Source organism: Cheilinus undulatus, linkage group 18 (assembly GCF_018320785.1).
Source record: "Cheilinus undulatus linkage group 18, ASM1832078v1, whole genome shotgun sequence".
In the NCBI taxonomy this organism is placed as follows: Eukaryota; Metazoa; Chordata; class Actinopteri; order Labriformes; family Labridae; genus Cheilinus; species Cheilinus undulatus.
In genome coordinates this window covers 35,504,468-35,526,907 of record NC_054882.1, presented here as the reverse complement: position 1 = coordinate 35,526,907, position 22,440 = coordinate 35,504,468, and the positions used below count along the sequence as shown (strand labels likewise).

The 22,440-nt window shown below is 39.3% G+C and overlaps 1 non-coding gene and 1 pseudogene across 1 annotated transcript; both read right to left on the bottom strand.

Moving 5' to 3' along the window:
* LOC121526596 overlaps positions 1-22,440 on the bottom strand; it is a 164,969-nt pseudogene that overhangs the window by 124,300 nt on the left and 18,229 nt on the right.
* Positions 7,593-7,674, bottom strand: trnas-gcu. Its single transcript has one exon. It is a non-coding gene; the product is annotated as a tRNA-Ser (tRNA).

Below are 22,440 nucleotides of genomic sequence, written 5' to 3'. Positions count from 1 at the left end.
AGTGGCAACCTCCAGTCCCGAAAAATGAAGCCAATGTAGGATGTGCAAAAAAATTGCAATACCGCGGGTGTCCACTTGAGGCTGGCTGCAGGAATACCGGTCCCGTCTAAACACCTTTTAAAAAGACGGTTTTAAACTAGAAATAAACTGGTTTAAAACCTGGTTCAAAAAAACAAACGTGTCTCATTAGCTAATGTCTTCATGTGCTCTCACTGTACAGGGGGTGAATTTTTTTGTACCACAATGGTTTAGAGTATAGGAAAAACCTCACTGTGGACTGATTGGCACGTCTCATTTGATTGACAGCTTGAAAGGTAGAATTATGTTTCTGTTGACCAGAATGCAAGCTAGCCAACTGACAGGAAGTCGGGCTTAGTGGGCGGGCCATTAGGTTGATCCAAAGTTCAGTTTAAACAGTGATATCAATATGGAGCCCACTTCGGATTGGCTTCAAGAGCCGTCTGAGTAATCAGATGGCTGATGTCACACAGGGTTTGTTCAAGTTTTTCTACAGTCTATGGACAAGACACAGACTGTTACAACTACTTCTCTGGCTTTAAAAACTGTTAGAACTATTTAAGGGAATTTATGTCCTCTTCTGAAACATATAAACACATAGGAGCACTCAATTTTTTATTGTTGTGGAAATAAATGCACAAAAGTTCCACATTTTGTTGCCTTTTTACAAAAAGAAACATTTTTTCAAAAACAACCTATAAAACCTATCAATAGATGCCATCACATTTAACACCAACAGGTTTATCACATGAGCTCCAATCTTGAACGTTTTTTTCTTGGTTACACAGCTTCCCATTAAAATAGAAAAACTCTGTCCTTCTTTTCACTCTTCCTAGAGAGAAAATTAAAGAAACACAACTCCTTCTTTAGTGATTAAAGATTTAAAAGTGTTGTCATAATTAATTGATAAGACTCCCTCTTTGCAATGCAAATTTTCTATATAATCTAACCCTCTCGAGATAAACGCCTCAAGCGTTTAGGATGTATGGGGTATAAGTTAAGCACAGTCTTCCAAAGTTATTTTAACAGCTTTTAGTACTTATATGGCAAGTTAAATTAAGAGCAAACCTCCAGGGATGATAGTAAAGAAAGAACTGGGCTGACTCCATAAGAAGCTCAATGTGCATGAGGCCCCATACTATAACACCGAACTTTACAGCTTTGAGCACATTCACAGCCAAGAAAAGAAAGTTTGAGTCTCTGTGGCTTTAGATAACTTCAAGTAGATTAGATATGATCCAGCTGTCCTTTAGAATTTTTATCAAATAACAGTATTATCAGCGAATAAATAAAAATAATGATTTGGAATATTTGGTCCAAGGCTATCAATAGACAGTAAATAATAGAAGCCTCAGTACTGAACCTTGAAGCACCCCAGACATAACACCTTCAAACTGAACAGCCAGGGTTCCAGTAAGATACTTAGCAACCCCCCAACAGCATGCTCTGAAAATTCAGTAGCTCATAGGCAATCTAGTACGGTGTATCAAAGACCTTAAAGAGGTCGATAAAAAACCGAGAGACAACGCTGTTCCCTACCCAAGGCTTCAACAACTATACAGATGCAGAAAGAAGGGATAAATAGACACAAAATGTCAAGAAACTATAATATTTTCTAAAAGGGAAATAGAATGATCTTTGTTTCTGCTTCATTTCAAGTTAAGATGATTGATTTTTTTCACTCTTGCACAGGTGAAAAAAGGCAGTCCTTGAGTTTTGTTGTATGTGGTAGCTGAAGGACATATGATCAAAAGAGCTGAAGGTTCTTAACAGTTGTGTTGGATGCTGGGTAATGGGTAAGGCAGTTATCCTGTTTGAAAATGTCAGAGGTTTTTCAGGATGAAATGATGAGTAGAATCAAGCATAATACTACTATAGCAACAACAGCATAACAGTCAACCTTAGTGGATTTTATTTCTTATAATAACAACTAATTATAACAAATTCAATAAAGTGGAAAAAAATTAGTCAGAAGACCAAACCATTGTCAACTGTGTCAGAGATAGGGACAGACAGGGATAAGAGGTGGATATAAAGTAAGTCATGTTTTCATGAAATATCACAATTATGAGCAACTTAATGCTGTTCTTTGCTCTTCTTTTAACGAAGAAATGTTGTCAAGTTCTGATAAAACTGCTGTTTTAGCAGCATCAAAGCTAATCTCTTCCGCTGGTTATGCTGATTGGTCCTGCCACTTTCAGCTTTGCAAGGTTTGGTTTACTCACAATCTCAGCCAAAAATACTACCCACAGTTGTAGAGTGTCACAGCATTGCCGCTGATTTACCTGCCAAAAGTAAGAAAATATTTCTATCTCTATGCAAGGTCACAAAAACAGTCATAATGAAAAAATGGGCTGAGTCTGGACTTGATCACTGACGAAATGAGAATTATCAGGCTGGTAAAGGCTGATGTCTGGCTGCAAAATAACAGTCATAAGGAATAAATGGAAATGTAGTCTACTCTACAAAGCATCCTGACATCAGCCATTCAAAGGATGAGCTGTATACCACATATAATATATTTTAATATGGTGATTACCAAACATGTAATCTACAGTCGAATTACTTGTCAAGTGTTTGCAGTTTTCAATTTCTATAATTTGACAATTATTGCCTTTAATTTTTGTGCCTTTATGTTTTGTAAACAAACATATGCAAACTCACATATAAGTCATTTGCTGAGTGACGGATACTGTTCGAGAAGAATATTTGGTTAGCGTGAAGGGTGTTTACATCTGTGACAGTTGGAGGAAGGAATAAGGACTTCAACTTTTCATGTGTGTGAGTAATGTGTCTTTTTTCTGTTTTGTTGTGGCCAGTTATTTTTAAAAAAGCATTGCCTCTGATTGACTGGGACTCTAGTAACCACCCAGACTGTCAACTGTTGATAGCGGCAATAAAGGCCGCCATATTTTGACACAATAGGTATGAATCACCTACTGTGCTAATTCTGTAAACAAACATTTTGACACAACAACTCATAGATACACATCTTTCCGTGACTTAAAATCATTACCTAAATTGGACTGGATTGACTAACTGATATCATAAAGGAGAGGTATTTGAAAGTGGCCCCACCATCCCATCAGATTTTTTGAATGTGTAGTGTAAAGCAAAATAAATGCAAACTATGAAACATTACAACATTATCATTATAAATTTAAACACCACAGTAAAGATAAGTGCAGAAAAAGTTTTCCATAAGGTTTGAAAGATTAAAAAATATCCTCAACAATGAATAAAAAGAATCACAATGGATTCTGGAACATGTAGTTCCTTGAAAAAATATGTAGTCTTGCACCTTTGCCTTTTTTTTTGAATGTCATTTCGTACCAAATCAACATGGCTTTGGAGGATTTGAACTGAAAATTTTATTTCTGAAAACAGAGCAGACAAAAAAGTGGTCAGAGTTCAAGTTAGCCTCTACACCAGGGGATTCCAAACTATGGCCCAGGGGCCAAATGCGGCCCTTGGCCCATTTTTGCTTGGCCCACAGCAAACTCTAAAACGTAAATGAAAAATGGCCCACATTAGAACATGAAGCTCATTCTTGACTGTATGATTGATCTGTTTTCTTGTTGACAGATGAGAATATTTTTGTGTCACCTTGGGGGCTCGTCCGGGAAGGTAACACACAATTAGGCTCATTGTCAATAAGAAAACACATAAAATATAGGATGGTATGAATCACCTACTGTGCTAATTCTGTAAACAAACTTTTTGACACAACAACTCATAGATACGCATCTTTTCATGACTTAAAATCATTACCTAAATTGGACTGGATTAACTAACTGATATCATAAAGAAGAGGTATTTGAAAGTGGCCCCACCATTCCATCAGATTTTCTGTCAGTGACACCATGCTCTATACTGTATATTTGCATCATGCACTTTGGGCAGCACATTTAGATCATTTAAATTGGACCAAATGAGTTAAATCCATCATAAAGAGCCTTTGTAGTTCTTTTGTGTTGGAGTGATTTAGAAAGTAGCTTCCTCCTGCTCATAATGCCGCCCTTGACTCAAGCTGCAAGTCACAGCCTGAGCTGGGATATGAACCATGGAGCATTAAAGGTTCCTGGATGTTCCCCAAAGTGTATCATAACTCAGTGAAATCTTCAGCTTACACACCAGACTGTCTTTTCTCCTGCAGCACATAAAATAGCTTGTCTCTCCCGCAGCTTTTGCAACACCGGGCTTATTTTAAAATATGTTGAAATTGTGACTATATAAATGGAAGTAGAAGTCCTGCGTGTCCTTGCCCACTGTGCCATCTGGATGGCCTGTAGTTATCTGATAAAACAGGAGGTAACTGTAGCAAAATGACTGGTTCCTCTCAATTCCCGCAGTCACCTTCAGGCAAGAGACTGTGTTCCTGCACATGTGTGTGTGAGAGTGTGTGTGGGCGGTCCGGGGCAGGACACTAATAAGCACTTCTTTGTCTCTGTATGTCCTTGTCCTAGTTTGGTAGGAGGCACAGAAGGAGAAAGAGGGAATGTGTTACACATGACAGAGGAGAAAGAGAGAGAGAGAGTGAGAGTAAGCCTGGAAACGTCATTATGACCTGCCACTGTACTTCGGGAACAAGATGTTTCTGAAGCAGTGTGACACACACACATGCAGAGATTATTACTGAGCTGTCGGCTTGGAGCCATGGTGTAAATCTGCAGATAGGTTTATATCAGGCTACATCTATAGCCTTCAGCTTTTCATCAGAATGAACATACTTTTGTACTTTCAGTCTTTTTTTCTTTAAGTAACTTTGAAGTAAGATAAACAGCCTTCATGTCTACAATTGTTATTTCAATATTTGATACCAGGGCTGTGATCAATCTTTCCTCAAGTTAAAACCTTTCCTGGTCATGAACAATATTACTTTATTGGCAGGGTGTGTGCTGCAGCCCTTTAGAGTAGCTATGATTAAACCTCTCCTGAACCAGATACCTTAGCTAACTATAGACCTACATATATATGACTTCCACTTTTATCACTAAGATCATTACTAAAGTCGTGACCCATTAGTTAAGAGTCCGTCTTCAAATGCACAGTTAATTTGAGGACTTATAATTAGGATGTCAAGCATAGCACTGAGACTGAACTGGTTAAAACCACCCATGACTGGGTGCCAGTTTAGCACCCAGAGGCTGAAGTCCTCCATGCACTGTTTGCAGGATTGATTCCAGTGTTAATTTCGTCGACTAAAACTATGACTAAAAATGTTTGTCGACAGCCTTTTATTCCATGACAAAAACTAGACTAAAACTAACAAAAATGGATCTGTGATGACTAAAACCAACAAAAACTAAGTTTAGTTTTCATCAAGATGACTAGACAAAACTAGATTTAGTCTAGATAAAACTAGACTAAAATGTAATGTAGTTTTCATAGGACATTCAAAATCCGTGATATTTCTCCACCTAAAGGCGGGCTCAGACTACACGATTTTGGTTGTTCACGACAGCACCGTGTCTGACTATGTGACCAGAATCTTGTCCCGTCTTGGCCGACAGCCTGGTCGCACTATAAGAGTGATCCGGACGGCTCAGCGTATGCTGACGTCACCACTGTCTCCGCGACTGAGCGCGAGTTCACAGGTTGTCAGGGACGGGTCAAAGAGTGTCAATTACTCTGCAGCAGACACACTCTGTGTGATTGTAGCGGTCTTCTGCTCAAAAAAGGAAAATAAGAAACAGCTATGGATTGGATTATGGATAATAGGTATGGATGTATCAAAAGGAGGACAATATGGACTGGCTCTCCTTCAGATAGGACTTAAGGTATGCACGTGATACTGTAAAAAAAAAAATTACACATTAGTTTTAGGGAATAAAAGGGGATGAAAGTGGTAAATCTAGAAAATGATGGTGCAAAGATGAGAAAATGTTCTCCTGTTGTTAGGCGTTAGGATTCTCGTTATTAATGTCAGGTCAGGGTGTCAAACTAGAGGACGGTGTACGAAAAATTCTGACATGCTAGTCTTGTAGAATTGTGGTCGTGAGGAATCATAAGGAGTCTTGTACGCTTTGTTAATTATGTCACACAACAGGACCATTTGTCATTCCTGACTTAAAATCGGGCCCTAGTTTTTGACGACGAGCTGCAACATCGCAGTTGGGCTTAAATCTGGCTGAATTCATGTAGTCTGAGCCGGCCTTTAGCTAAATCTGTCAAAAACAATGCAGCTGCATCTATTCTGCCTCTCAGATGTAGAAAGCGGGAACCCCAGGTTTAGCAGAGTGCATAGATCACACTACCATGATTTGGTTCCAGATTTCAGCAAGAAAATAAATGCTTGGACTAAAACAAATGTGAGGACTTTTTATGAACTAAAACTAGACTTAAATGTCTTGAGTTTTCTTTGGCTATAAAGGATGAAAATGAGTAAAATGTGACTAAAATTAAAATGCATTTCATATGAAGGCTAAAACTAAGACTAAAACTAGAATTAGCTGCCAAAATTAACACTGCATAAATGCAGTGTTAAAGGTATATCTATGTAATTCATAGTACAGAACAGTAAACTTATGATGCTTGATGGTTAGAGTAAAAACGTCACAAACACAGTGGCTCACCCTGTCTGCCATTATGCTGGCTCTGCCTTCTCAGTGGGTGTTAAATGCATCAAAGAAAGTTGTTATCGTTTTACTGCAGGGAAGTGTTAGCCAGACACAAGCCTAGACCTCAGGCTACTGGGTATATGCTTGAGAATACGGGCTAAAGCCTTAGTAATGCAGGGCTTAGCCCCGCCTGCCATTTTGCTGGCTTTGCTTTTACACCCCAGGGACACACTCCACGCTTGAGCAGCACATGATGACTGCATCACTAAACCGCTGCAACTAACACTGTCCGGGCGTCCACACAGCTGTGTGACACCTGCAGCTCTGCTGGGAAGCTGTGGGAATCAAAATGATGTCTTTACGTTGCATTTATTTTTGTTACCAGTTTTAAAAAACTAGTTAGAAGACAGGTCAAACATTGTTGTCAGTAATTATCCCCCCTAGTGAAAGCCATAAGCCAAGTTGCAAATAATGTAACATATTTACACCCATATTGGGAGCCACCAGGCATCTGTTTTGTCCTACATAATTTTTTTATATATATTTTTGGGTTTTTCATACCTTAATTCACATAGGACAGTGGACAAAATCAGAAATACAGATGAGAGAGCTTTTATCAGAACTTGATGACAGTTCTTCGTTAAAAGAAGAACAAAGAACAGCAGTGAGTTGCTTTCTTTTCAAAAACGACAAAAGCCGTGCACTGACATGTCTACAGTTGGCAGGGCTGGTTATGCTGTTCTCTATGGAGTTTACTCCTCGGCAGTGGCTACCTCACGTGTTCTGTTGCTCTGATTGGCTCATAAAGATGCAACAGAGATAAAGTTCAACCAATCACCCCTGAGGATTTTCTTCAAAGACTCTGTCCTTTCCCTAACACCATCTATAGAAATATTTCTTTTTTCCAGATTCATCTGGTGTGTCAGGTTACCACGTACAGGGCATGACTTAAAACTCTCTGCCACCTTAAACATGACTTTTCCTTTAAGGTTGATCCAAGAGATCTGACTCATTCGACAAGGATGGGATTCGAACCCACGCGTGCAGAGCACAATGGATTAGCAGTCCATCGCCTTCACCACTCGGCCACCTTGTCTCACAGTCTGCAATCACATTGGGCCAAAGAATTTTCCTAATGGACATACTTATTTGTTTAAATATTAGAAAATATGCAGTGAATGATCATTAACATATAGTCTGTATGACTGACGTCTCAAAAAGAGAGACTTCTTAATAAATACAAAGACATCCAATCACATAACACATCTAAACCACACACAATGAATTTCAAAGACCCTGGGAACAACATCCTTATTGGCAGATTTTAGCATAAAAAGTCATTTATTGCCATTGGCAGATATGTGAATTTAAATATACCAGCTGTACATATCAGTAGTATTAATTCTGGTACAGTTTTGTCAGCCATCTGAAAGTTACATTGAAAACCCTTTATTATCTTTAAGAGCCTACCAACCACAGTCAGGTAGGCAACACATGTATGTGACTCTTTGGTCATTCAGTGTGGACCAAGTGTTAGTGAAAGTAAATGGATGCATTGTGCTGCTCCAGTGTGGTTATTAAGAGCCCATGCTGGCATTATGGTGGAATAAAGGACTGTGTCACACATGCAAGGAGGCTTCAGCTCTCCCGCCTGCTCCATAACCAGAAGTCAGCTGAGTGACATGAATTACACTGCTGGCATTAAAGAGAACAACATTGCTCTCATAATAATAAGTGACAAATCAGTTCACTCTTACCATGCTTTAGTATCTATTTACTATTCTTCTTTTAAGAAAAAGTACATTAACAACAATTCACATGAATCATCTCTGTGATAGATGAGGCAAGTTAAAGTAACACTGACTGAATGATTCACTTCCACTAATGTTTTCTTTTCAGTGTTGTTTTAGCCTCTGAAGGTAGAAGGTAAAGCGATGAAAGATTAATACATCTATGTCACTCATGGCTTCCTACACACCCCAGTGTGATTCCTCATAAACAATGAGTGTCTCACCTAATTTACATGGATCAGTAATTGGATTAATTGCAGTAATTAGGGTACTCAGTTATGATCTCATCAAAGCGAGGACATGTTGAAAGCACAATCCATGATGCAGCTGCTGTTTCTGCTGCTGCGAAACACTGTGGTTTAATACAGCATTAACATTCTGGCCATTAAATATCATCATAAAGTATTAGAAAATATTTAAAATCAGAATGTCATCAACAATGACGAACTGAAATGTCATTTTCAAGACGGTTTGTCTTCTAGTAAAATCTGTAGCTCCATCAAAGTGTATATCAGTGGAGAAATATGTGGAATAAAAGGGTAACATAGAGAGTTCATTTGCAGGGGAAAAAACTTTAACTGCAATTCTAGTAGGATTACAATTTTTACAGTTATAATATTACAGATATATAGTGAAACCATATGTACTTGTTAAAATAAATTATTATCATCCAGTCTGCTATTTAACATCCTTTATTTGAGTAATGATTCTGACACAGCAGTGGGGATTTTTGCTTGAGGACACATCCACCTGTGACTGCAGCGACTGGGGATCAAACCACTGACTTTCCAGTTGAGAGACAACCAACTCATCCTACAGAGTCATGGTCAATCTTACGCGTCTTAACCTCTGTCCTTTCACTGTGCCACTGAACACAATATCCAAACATGGGACGCTGGATTAATTATGTTGTTTGTTGATTTCTGTTATATTTTAGCATTTGCCCAACATCATGAGCAGTCAGCAGCTGTTTTCTGTGTCCTCAAGACAGGAACCAACCAGCTTTTACTTGACCACCTCTCATTTTAAAGGTCACATATTATGCAAAACACACTTTTTCAGTCCTTCCTAAGAAAAATATATGTACCTGACCTGTCCACAATTCCCTCAAGAACAAGAAAAATCCATTCCCGCCCCACCTCTCTTTCTCTACCTCTTAGAAAATGTATGCTGAAACAAGCCGTTCTCAGATTTTTCCCTCATGATGTCATGTGGGGAGTTAGTCCCACCCCCAGGTTCGGTTGGCCCTCCCCGCTTGAAAGAAAGTTCTGCCCTCCTCTCCTGATCCTCCTCTCAGATGAGAGGCACATCCATTAGGCCACCTCCATTTCCTGAGAGGGGCGGAGTCAGACAGCTCATTAACATTTAAAGCCACAGACACAGAAACAGTAGTTTAGGCAATGCTGGAGTGTGTGTGTTTTCAGCAACAAACTTCACCAGCATGTTTTGGGGGCCTCTGAGACCAATATGAACTTGTCTTAAAAGGATAAAATATGTCCCCCTTTAAGACAAACACACTCATAGGCACACATGTGGGTGGCAGTTCATTTGTTATTCAAATAAACTGAGAGCACAGTGTAAAAATGACAGCTGGAACAGGAAAGACACCTGCACTGTGCACAGAAACAGTTTGTGGTGGATATATGATAGAGCCCCAAATGTTCTTGGTGTTAAATATATTTTTCCCAAAACAGTGTTGTGTTTCTATGTTGACAAAAATGAAAACATCCTGCTTCCACTTAGCCAGCTTATAGCCAGCAGCTAGCAGCTAGAAACAATCTCTTTGCACCACATTGTAACAAAAGGAGGGGAGTCTTTGATCCTTTATAACAGAAAACAGTTTCTTGCTAAAAACAGCAGTTTGTCCAGCAGCTGAAATGTAGAAGTGGGAAGTGACAATCTTCACCAGGTAGACAAAGTAAGAAGAGCCCAGGATCATTTTGGTGTTGAAATTCCCACTAAGCTCTTCGCTCAAACATGCCCAAAACCATGCTGTGAAAGTACACTGATACATACGGTGGATAAAGTCTTGCACATTTCAGACATAATTAACCTGACACGCCACAGAGACCGTTTCATATATCCAGTGCATTTCCACCAAGAAATGCTTTAGGTCCAGTTTCTTTGAAATAAAGAAATGTGGTTCAGTTCTGATAAATCTGCCATTGCTACCAGCTTCCAGTACAACTAAAACCTGCCTATAGCTACCAGTTTGTTCTCTTTAAATGACGCTGATTGGTCCGGTCGGTTCTTAAACCAGGCCTAATCATTTTAGATTGGAGCTTTGCAAAACCAATCTGCCTGACGACAGACATGAAATCTGGCCATCTAGCAGCTTTGCAAGTTAAGACATAACAGGGATAAACTTGGATCCGTCTTATTCTAGATGAAAAGTGTTGCATGTGATCTATGGAAAATGTTCCCTGAATCTATGCTAGAGATCCCAACAACTTCTGGACAATTGCCCTCACTGTCAAGTCCCCTTTCCCATTTTATTGGATGTTATACAAAATAGTTGGGCAGATAGAAAGTAAAAGAGAGTGGAAGGACAATACAATGAAAAAATAATACTTTGGAGTGTCAAGGGAGTGGAGATTCTGCCCATTTTATAAGCTATCTGCAAGAACCCAATAACGTAAACATCTTTGGATTTCCATAAATTAAAGGCTGAACATTTGCCAGCCAAGCGAAGTCAGCAGAACCGAGCGATTTCCCTCCAGACCCTGATGAAATTATACATTTGTTGGATTAGTTCTGACCTTCTTAATTATGTTGTGCTTTTAGGAGTTAGGTAAGCTTCATAAAAAAAAGGGTGAGCAGGCCCTGGAGTCGTCACAAAAGGCTGAGTAAAGATACGAATGGAGCGGAGTATACATTTTAAAGTTTCAAATGGACATTAGTGTAAGTGGTGGGAGGCAAGAAGGGTAGACACAAGCCTGGGTCTCACTGAGCTGGTATGAAGGCAGCCCTTCTCCAGCAGCAGCTGAGGGGTAGCCCTGAGGACTCTGAACAGCTGGCCTGCTTCCCAGTCGAGGAAAAGGCCTTCTTGATTGAATGTCCCTGGTGCTTTTATTGTGAAATGCTGCATCACCTTTAACACTACACTTTACGTTTTTCTAAGGTTAATGTAGCAATGCTAAATTTATTATTAACTCTTTGTTGATTTGGAGCAGAATCACTGGATTAACTCATATGAAAGTTAATGTATTTTTTCAAACGGAGCAAATGTTTTTGATGGACTGTCCCCACCTCTGAAGTCGTCTGACTACACAAAGCACTTTTACACACACATGAAGATTTGACCATCAGTATTCGCTAATCCTCACCATCTGCATCCACACATTTAAACGCCACCAGTGAAGTAGCGGGAGCAAACTGAGGTTAAGTGTTTAACCCACTGACACATCAACATGCGACTGCAGCTTCAGAGAAAGGAAAAGGATGGGATACATTGATGTACATTGATGGATGGACTTGTTTTCCAAAAGAGATGACAGAGATACATCCTGATCTGCCTAAGTAGAACAGCATTAGGGCTTGTGTCCATAGCTGTCTTTTTTAGCACTCGCCAATAGCTGCGTTTCATTACCCTTAGAAATGCGCAAAATCTAAATAGCCCAATAAAAAACTGGTAATGGAAACACCTGAATTTTGAAAAAACTCTCAAATATTGCTCAAAACTTGTGACGCTCTCATGAGGAGGTTTTTCAGATGTTTTCATATAGAAATGTATTCCAAGGTGCAATGGAAACACTCTTTCTGCAGACTTTGCCTCTGAACTATCATCCGTTGCCTTCACCTTTTGTTCAAAATTGTCAAGGAAACTGCCGTAGATGTAATCATAACCGTAACAACATGCAACAGGTTTTGAGCTCCTAGCATCCTTGAAGCGGAGTCTTGCAAGATGATTTTACAAATATTACGGGGCTCATGCCCAAAATTTCCTTCAATGGAAACACATTCAAAACGCATATTATACTTCAGGTCAATTAATTTAGCGGCCCAGAACCAACCCCCAAGAGGCCCAGCCTGTGGTCATGTCATGCAGAGAGCAACCTGTTTCTCAAGTTCTCATAAATTTCCACAGTATTTCAGACCATAAATGCAACACTCCATGTAGCCTAGCAACAGTCTACCTACAATGCGCTGCATTGTTTTGGCTAGCAATGCTGACATTAGTAGCCCCAAGATACCAAGTATAAAATATTTCTTTTTGAACCGTAGCTACCACTCTGCAAATTTTGTTTTTATGCACTTTAAGATAGGCCTGGGTTAAGATGTGACCAGAATTATTATTAACAGATTTTTTTCATTCTACTTATTTTATTCCTGTTTAAGTGAAAAAACATTTCTACTACCCCAGGTTATGTTCAAATACAGCTCTGTTGTTGTGTTTTAGGCATTTTTTCATGTGTTTTTGTCATGTTGCCAAATTGAAAAGGGAGAATATGAATAAAAAGTGCATATTTTTCCTCAGTTCCTTGAAATACATAAATGTGAATCCCAGGGTATATTAAAGCAATGTTACTGATTCTACCAAGAAAAATGGGATTCATTTTGGTAACATAGGAACAAGGCATGCTGGGAGAGGCGCTCTGATTATAAGATTAAAGGCATTGCTTTGCACAACTGTAAGGATGTAGGATATGAATGTTAATTTGCTAACATTACATCACTCAAAGTCTATATTACATACAAATATATAACTGAAATCCACAAAACCTTCCGACTAAAACATAATTTTTTTATTTACATACAATGCACCATCAGCACATTTTAGAGCTGAATCTTCAGTCTGTTTTTCAAAAACTATTATGTAAGTTTGAACATTTCTAAAACTGGGTGTAAAATGGGTAGAATCTCACTAAATAAAGATAGTAATGTAATGTGTAATAGATTAGTTTTTTAAATGAATACCCCATCACTGCTGTCTACTAGGCACAGATGGTGATTTCTACTAACCTATCCACACCCACTCACTCCACATTCACACACTGATGATAAAGTCTGCTGTGTAAAGTAGACCTCAGCATTAACTAATCCCATTTATACACATCCAGACACATTCACACACCACCAGCACAGCAGTGGACAAACAGCTAACCTTTTTTATACATAGGACTTACTTAATCTGCCTGCTAGCAGCCCTAAAAAAACAATTTTTAAATATCTCTCAAGTGTAGAAAGGGTCAGGCTATTTCTTGGGCGGGAGCAGTATTCAACTAGAGAACAACATAACCCTGTTAAACCTCTTGTTTGTTTGTTTTTTTGGACAAGAACATGAGATGGGCAATAAATTAAATGATTTTATTACCATCCCCAAAATGAAGCCAGCAGGACAATATGGTTGTAAATATGCAGTCTCTTTAAAGAGAAGTGCTGCACTACAGTACAGTGCTGTTATTCAAATGCTCAATCTCAGAAACCACTGGTAATCATCTTCTATCATTGTCTGAGACATAATACATGACTCTGGGAGTGCAGGCAAAATTCCTGGTAACATAATTCCCAGTAATTCCAGTGAAGCCAGCAGTTAGCGTTGCAGGCAATCTCTCTTTTCTGAGTGCCGTCATTATTTCTTAGTCCTTCTCCTGGAGTAGCCTGTTCATCTGTTCAGTCTCAGTTCAATAGTGAGTTAGAGTGCATCTTTCCTCTGGTTCACTTCAGCAGCATGAGCCTGAAGACAGAACCAGTTTTCTGTTAGTTTACTCAGTAAACAGGGATTAAGGTTGCTGAATTAAAAAACATGAGGTAAGGCTGATTGTTAGAAGAAAAGCTCTGTCAGGTCTGTCCTCAAGAGTAGAAGATATCAGTTGTTAGAATGTTATAGATACAGTCTAAAAATTAAAGATAGAAAAAAAGTGATTACAATAAACTACATCTAATTACAAAGTGTGTCAAATTAACAAACTGTTTTCTAATTTGATGCCATACAGTAACAAAACATGCGCCTGCATGATTAAATTTTGGCCCTACAGCCACAGACATTCTCAGGAGCTCCTTGTGGGATTCTGCTGCTGTAATTTGGTACAAGAAGCTCCTTCTGACAGCTTTATAAAGCGGGCAGATGAGGAGAAAGTGGGCTTGATTTTCATTTGTTCTTAGTTATTGTTCTTTCATAAAACAGCACTCCCACATATGTACTAAATTCCCCCAAAACCAGTTCACCAGTTTTGCTGTGAAAGCTCTGAGCTTTACCAAATGGTTTCATCTTTCACCCTGAGAAACCGTGATCACAGCACCTCAGTCTCTCAATCAAGTATGCCATCATGACTGGAGTAAGCCGCAGGGATTTTCCCTTAACACATCAGAAAAAGAGAGATTTCTTGTCGAGGCTGTGGACCTTTAAATGCCAATGTATGTCCAAAACAACACACAAAGCTACTTCAATTTAAAGCAACCCTACTGCTCATGGTGAGCTGTCAATCCCAGCTGCAGTGCCAGTCTTCTGTTAGGAATTACTGTGAATATATGAGGTATGGTACACTGGAATCATGAGAGAAGCCTTCAAAAGCACGAGAAGGAAGGGATGGGACACGCCACTGTGTGTATTAAAGGAGACATTATGCAAAAATCACAAAAATATGTACCCCTGGCCTGTCCACAATCCCCTCAATACTAGAAAAATCCATTCCCTCCCCCTCTCTTTCTCCACCTTTAAAAAAATGTGTGCTGAAACGAGCCGTTCTCAGATTTCCCCCTCATGATGTCATGTGGGGAGTGACCTCTGCCCCCAGGTTTGGTTGTCCCTACCCGCTTGGAAGAAAGTTCCGCCCTCCTCTCCTGATCTTCTTTCCACAGTAAGTTGCTGGTTAACTCAGTGGGTTACCCTGCTGACTCTGGTCTGTGAGATTGATGGTTCAAATCCAAGTCAGTGTATCATCCATATCCAGTTTGGATAAAGGCATCTGCTAAATGCATTGTAACATCAGGACTGCCACATCCATTTCCTGGGAGGGGCGTGGTCAGGGGCGGAGTCAGACAGCTCAGTAATATTTAAAGCCACAGACACAGCAACAGCTGTCCTCTACCGGAGTGTTTTAAGCAACAATGACATTAATATAAACTTGTCTTAAAAGGGTAAAAAATGGCCCCTTTAAGAGCTGAGAGGGGGTGGATATGAGAAAGTCAAACACACAGCTAAATTAAAGACACATAAATCAAAAAAGTGTCTATGTTGGTCCACACTACGTAAGGGTTAATGCCAGATGAGGTGTCCAGTTATCTGGGATTAATGGACAATGTGGAGGCCTGAACTGTCCGACGTGCACCTTGAAGGGCATTAACCCACTTATACCATGGTCACTTCCCAACAAAAAGAATTAATAAAACTACTTATTTATCATTTCATATGTTTTGTGATCAAAAAATAAAGTTATACAAATACAATTATTTTTCCCTGGTAACACATGAGGGACAGACTAATATCTGGAATCATCATTCCAATCCCACAACATTCTTAGGGAATGCAAACGATGTTCAGTACTCCAGTGAATAGGATGGGCCATTGATAAAACCTTGGAAAACCTTCAATACTAAGCATTTGGGAAATGGCTTGGGAAAAAAAAAAAAACTCAGAGTGTGACTGGTTGAACGTTCTGTCAGTCACATCTTTACGGGCCAATCAGATCAACAGAACACGTGACGTAGCCGCGACCGAGGTGCACGTGCGCAGCTACCAAGGAATAACGCGAACCATGGTGACTGTAGACATGTCAGTACACGACTTTTGTTGTTTTTGAAAAGAAAACAACTCACTGCTGTTCTTTGTTCCTCTTTTAACAAACAAATTCATCAAGTTCTGATAAAACTGGCGCTTTAGCAGCATCTGCACTAAGCTCTTCCGCCATTATTGCACCGGCCTCTTGTTGCTGCTTGCTTACATCACGACTCCGCCGTGCCTGAAAGTATTGCCCCTCGTCGCTGTTTGGTCCTGTCACTTTCTGATGGAAAGATGGAAAATATTCCCGGGTTAGGATGTGGACACCTAGAGCACATCTTTCAACCATGTTGAAGTAATGAAATTAAGAGAACTATTTCTCCATGATGTACTGAAAATATTTTGCCCAGACTGGAGCAGAGACGGCCTAACAGTGGACACTACGAGAGTTCACTCTCTGAGTCAGCTCATCACAGAGATAACAAAGGTCTATAGTGGGAAGTATATTTAGAACATGAAAAAATAACCCTTTTCACTTACCAGGAAATGAAATGATTCTTATAAAAGACACAGCAAACATACTAAGGGAAAGAGAAAGCTGGGGATCATGCATTAACTGCAGTGTCACATCGCTGCTCTGTGGCATGCAATGGGCTTTTATGGAAAGTGTCACAGTTTAAGAAGCATGTGGGCAAAATGATGTGACACACACACGGCACACACAATCAGCTCACACGTATGTCCACCCACACATATGAACACACCAAACTGACAGAGCAAATGAAGCCCTCCCTCCCTCTTCCTCTCTGCCACACTGTTCCCATAGCCTCCGCTGTGATGAATATATCATCGGCCCATTTTCGGTGAACATCATGGCTGTTCCCACACGCTATGCGGCTCTGCCCTATCACTTTCAGTTAGATGAACATGGGGTTAGGGCAGGACTGGTGGAGAATTTAAATACCAAGCAGGAGATGGAAAAAGGAGGGAAAGAAAGAGAGATCTAGGAGAGTGAATGAGTGGGTGGTGGAAATATTACAAAGGAGGAAAGAGAGAGCAGAAAGAGGAAGAGAAGTGCTATCTGTATCTGCCTGATCAGTTTCGCTTAGGTTAAACGGGAGCTGTGGCGAATAGGGAATAGGTCGTGTTGCAGATGCAATGAATAAAAGAATGGCGGATGACACTGAGGAGAAGGAAACAAAGTAAGAAAGAACTGACAACTCTGGAGATCTCAAAATCTGTTTTTTAACCCAACTGTTGTTAAGCTTTAAAGATGTCTATGGTAAATATCATCTTAGTCGTCCAGTGCAGTAATTTTCAATGAAATAGCAGCCTCCTTTACCGCATTAACATTCAAAGGAACCCGGGTTTCAACCAATCACAAGCAAGCAGCATTGTCCAGCCCGTTTTTTAGATGTGGGAGGGTATTTTTTTTAGAGAGTTCAGTTTTTAGTACATCTAACTGTCTGCGGCCTTTGCAATAATCTGTCATGACTTACTGCATAAATGGATAATACGATCAGGACTGCAGCACATCTTCATAAAGCTGGTCATACATGTTTATCTTTGTGCATATTATCTTTATCTACTTTCTTTAAATACTCTGTTCTTCCTGTTATTAAGAGTTACTAAACCCAACAATTTCAACTGAGGTACATCTACCTAAAGATTAATAAAATAAAGCAAAAATATAAACATAAATGAAAGGGCTGGGAGGGAGCAAGGGTGGACACGCCTCTAATGTCCCTTATCAGCCACAACATCATTCAGCCTATGCTGCTTTTCATATCTGATCATTAGCCATGCACAACCATTTAAGGTGGACTTACCACAAGCTGTCCAAGTGTGAAAAAATGATACATGGTCATGAAGACGCTAGTTTGCACATTACCCCCTTCATTTTAAGAAAACCATGGTTTATTTTCGATCTCAAGCAACCGACTACATTCCCCACAATCTTTAGGAGTCACAGCAATTATTTGAGCTCACCTTTACCCACCGTACTTCTGCATTCTGCCATTAATAATGACTTGAAGTGTGTCATTTTTTTGTAACAAAATACAGCTCAATGCTCAATGCATGTTTTGCCCTTAGACTCTGCATACTTTGCAATCAGATGACGCTTAAGCTTGGCGGGCTTCATAGCTTCACATGAAGACACACAACACATTTTGGTCTTCCGTAGCTGTTCACGATAAAACCAAACTGGAAATAACTGTCATCATATTTTCTCAGTTTAGCTGGTTTGGGCCTAGCGTTACTTGATGAAGTGGACATGTTAAAATATTTATCCATTGTTGCTAGCTGGACCTGCACACCCAATGTGACCTGAGCAAAGTGACTGATGTGACGAGTGATAGATTTATGTGATATCTCACAGTCATATCAGAGTTTTTATTGGCCCAAAGCTGTCTGATGTGGGAGTCCTTGGTTCAGTATGGCTGTTTTATGGTGCTGTGGTCCAGTGTTCCATTTGTTGACTAAAACTATGACTAAAAATGTTCGTCAACAGTCTTTTTTTTCCATGACAAAAACTAGACTAAGACTAACAAAAATAGATCTTTGATGACTAAAACTGACAAAAACTAAGTATCGTTTTTGTCAAGATGACTAAAACTAGACTAAAATGTAATGTAGTTTTTGTCGGAAAGTTTGAGACCCACTGCTGTAAAAGACATAACCTAGCATGTTATCTGGCTCATTTTAGGAAAGACAGGCAAAAGCACTACATTACCCATAATCCTAGAGTGTCACAGTGACCTCTTTCATTGTCCGAGTCAAGCTTGAGATGCATCTGGGATTGAAGTTTAATCGGTTGTGGAAACAGCGGATGGTAATTTTTGGACTCTATGACAGCTGGTGGCACCATCCACAGTGCCACGAGATCAGCCAGTAAATAAAAATGCTGTTGTAGATGCATGCATATTTTTGACACAAAATATAGACACAGGCCTTTAGTTTAAAGTAAATTCAAAACTTAAGTAAACCAGGTCATGTTGCTGCTTTTCAGTCATCGCTCTACCTCCTCATCAATGTTTTGTTGATCTCAAAAGTTACTTTCCCCCTTTAAATCAGACTTTACAGCATGTGAGTGTGCTCAGGGAATGCTTTTTGTCAATAGAATAACTGAATGACTGGGAAAAAATAACCTCATGTTTTGTCCAGCTTTGAAAACAGCGACAGGAGAACATTTATATTTAATGGGAATGAAGGTCTGTCGTCCAATGTTTGAACACAACTCTCCATGTCTCTGTGTAGGTGTGCTGAGCAGAGGCTCACAGGCACGGGAGATTGAAGCAAGCTGTTTAATTTAAAAATCCCAGATTGTTTTGATTTCTTAGATGGATAGAGTAACACAATCAAAAAACCACAAAATGTACAGTCATGGACAGTCGTATAATAAGTGAAAAATGCTTGATCATTCACATATGGATTGTATATCTGGCACAGTGTTACTCAACCCAGCTCAACCAAAGAGCAAAATTGTTTAAAAATACATTTGCAAGAGCCACAATCTAAGTGGTGAAAAATAGCAATTTAAATAAGTTAAACGTGGCAAAAATGGTCAAGAAGTGGCAAACATTGGGGGAAAAGTAGCAAAAATGGTTAGGAAGTGACCAAATAATGAGTTAAAAGTGGCAATAATGTTGCAAAAATGTGTGAAAAGTGACTAAAATGGGCAAAAAATAAAAATAAAAAAAAGTAAAACAATAAAAAGGTGGGAAAATGGGTAAAAAGTGGTATTTAATTGCAAAAGGCAGCTTAAATGGGCAAGAAGTGGCAAAAAAGGGCAGAAAGTTGCAAAAATGGGTGAAAAGTGGCAAAAAAAAAATGGGTTATGGATGGCAAAAACAGTCCAAAAGTGGCAGAAAAATTTGGGAAAAGTGACTTACATGGGCAAAAATCAGAAATAAGGTGGGAAATTAGTGGTATTTAATTGCAAAAGTCTGCTTAAATGGGCGAAAAGTGGCAAAAAAGAAAATGAGGCAAAAAATTGCAAATACCTGAATAAAAGCGTCAAAAATAAACTAAAAGCATTAAAAATGGAACTAAAGTAACAAAAAATTGCAAATAAGGGCAATGGAAATATGCAGACAAAAATAGAGGTCGACAATTGAAGCCTACTGCGTGAGTGTGGGAAACAAACTGATTAATGTTACTTGCAAAGGATAATTTCTGAGGTAAAATTTTTCTGTTTAAGATTTTCTGGGGGAATAATTTTTCAAATTAAGACAAAAGAGCCACAAAACATCACAAAAGAGCCACATGTAAAGGATCACCGATCTAACACAATCAATATCAGCAGATTGTATTTGTGTTATTTACAACATTACACTGTAAACTTCATATAGCTGGTGTCGGGCCAAAACCTTCCATCTCCAACATCACCAATTATCAGGGGATGAAATGTATTTTTCCATTAGTTTCAACACTTTTTGGTGATAGTCAGCATCTTTTTTCCACATTTTATTGGTTTAAAAATGTACCCACTAACTGATGTAAAAGTTGACCAATAGCATTGAATTATGAAACAAACAGAATGAAGAAAAATGGAAGAATGAGGTTTTGGCCTGACACTGGGAATAATTTTATGTCAAATCATTTTTCTCTGATTTATTGTTTCAAAAGGATGAAAATTGAAGAGAGGTAAGAGAGGTTGATGTAAATTTGATTTTCTAATTTTTAACATCTGTTATAACTACAACAATCACAGGCACAGCAAAGGTCGCAAGTAACATGGTCACCCTTAAAATCATATCACCAGCTGTGTTAATGAAGAAGCCCTGACGGTAATAGTGTAGTGGTACATTAATGTTAAACGCCAGGGCGACATCTCCAGTGGATGACCAACGTTTGCCAGCATAGAGGCGATGTGCTCCCATGATATGTAAGATCTGCTTTACATATTTTATAAGCGATCTTTCTTTTTGAACCGTCGAGAGTGAAATATTCACAGGCTTTCTAAGTTTTAGACCATGCAGATGTTGCACCAGGCACCACCAGATGGCTCGCTTCCAAGCATCTCAGCGTGAGAAAACAACTTTTTGCAGACACAGTAGCAACACGCTGCAATAAAACAGGCGCAATTAACAACTCATCACCAATAAAATGTGTGAATCATTACATTCCTAGTTTATATGAAGCAATTTTATTCAGATCAGGCACTTATTCTGATTACAAATGGTCCATGTAAACATAGCTATTGTTTTAGGTTGTTGCTATGAACAAACACACATAAAGGAAGCAATTTTTGTCCTCACTTGTGTTGATAAGGGTGAGAAATATTCTGGTATGGTATATTTAGAACAGATAGAAATAGCACCAAATAATTTCAAATAATGATAATCAGAAAAATTTCAGTGCAGAAATTCTACATATATCTCCCATGTGGGCTGCACAGCGGCACTGTTGCCTCACAGCATGAAGTTTCCTGGTTCACTTCCCGGTCAGGGCCTTTCTTTGGGGAGTTTGCATGTTCTCCCCGTGCGTGCGTGGGTTTTCTCCGGGAACTCCAGCTTCCTCCCTCCACCAAAGTCATGCTCATTAGGTTAACTGATGACTCTAAATTGGCCGTAGGTGTGAATGTGAGCGTGCTTGGTTGTCTGTCTCTATGTGTCAGCCCTGCGATTGGCAGGGTGTACCCCGCCTCCCGCCCAATGACAGCTGAGATAGGCTCTAGCCCCCCTCAACCCCAACGGGACAAGCGGTAAAGAAAATGGATGGACGGACATCTCCCATGTGCAGAAGAAGACCAACCACATAGATTAATGTGATTAGAAAACGTAACACTGGACCTTGATCTCATTGCAACCTTAAACCTTACCTCATCATTTTCCACTATTAAGTATGGTGTGCCCCAGGGGTCAGTGTTGGGACCCATTCTATTTTCTTTGTACATGCTGCCCCTGGGTTACATTATTAAAAAACACAGCATTTCATTCCATTTCTATGCAGATGACACTCAGTTATACATGCCAGTTGATCCTTTAGACCTGGTCAGCTAAGCACATTGAAAAATTGTTTGGAGGATGTGAAGAGCTGGATGTCTTTTAACTTTTTACAATTGAATGAAGACAAGACTGACATACTTGTCATTGGATCCCAGCATATTTTAGAGAAAGTGCTGCCATCTGCTGGGTCCTTTTTTACCAACATACAGGCTGTGGCAAAGAATCTAGGCGTGTGGTTTGATAGTAATTTAACATTTGAAAAACATGTTACAAAGCTTGTGCAATCCTGTTTTTATCATTTGAGAAATATCTAAAAAATAAGACTACTTTTAAATTTTAAAAACAAAAAAACACTTTTACATGCTTTTATATCCTCATGCCTAGATTATTGTAACAGCCTTTTTACTTGCCTGAGCCAGAAAAATATACACCGTCTGCAGTTGGTTCAGAACTCAGCGGCC